Source organism: Halyomorpha halys, unplaced genomic scaffold, assembly GCF_000696795.3.
Source record: "Halyomorpha halys isolate HHAL.00 unplaced genomic scaffold, Hhal_1.1 Scaffold122.1, whole genome shotgun sequence".
NCBI lineage: Eukaryota > Metazoa > Arthropoda > Insecta > Hemiptera > Pentatomidae > Halyomorpha > Halyomorpha halys.
In genome coordinates, this window is record NW_027116215.1 from 218,723 (window position 1) to 219,062 (window position 340).

Sequence of the window (340 nt, forward strand, 5' to 3'; positions counted from 1 at the left end):
GATGGGCAGCGATAAGTGTTTATTACTTCGATGGGCAGCGATAAGTGTTTATTACTTCGATGGGCAGCGATAAGTGTTTATTACCTTGATGGGCAGCGATAAGTGTTTATTACCTTGATGGGCAGCGATAAAGTGTTTATTATCTTGATGGGCAGCGATAAAGTGTTTATTACCTTGATGGACAGCGTTAAAGTGTTTATTTCCTTGATGGGCAGCGATAAGTGTTTATTACCTTGATGAGCAGCGATAAGTGTTTATTACCTTGATGGGCAGTGATAAAGTGTTTATTACCTCGATGGACAGCGATAAAGTGTTTATTACCTTGATGGGCAGTGATAAG

General features: G+C 40.0%; 1 protein-coding gene across 1 annotated transcript in view; it reads right to left on the bottom strand.

Annotated features, from left to right (window-relative positions):
• LOC106678086 (ABC transporter G family member 23) overlaps window positions 1–340 on the bottom strand; it is a 31,450-nt gene that overhangs the window by 30,616 nt on the left and 494 nt on the right. The window lies entirely within an intron of this gene.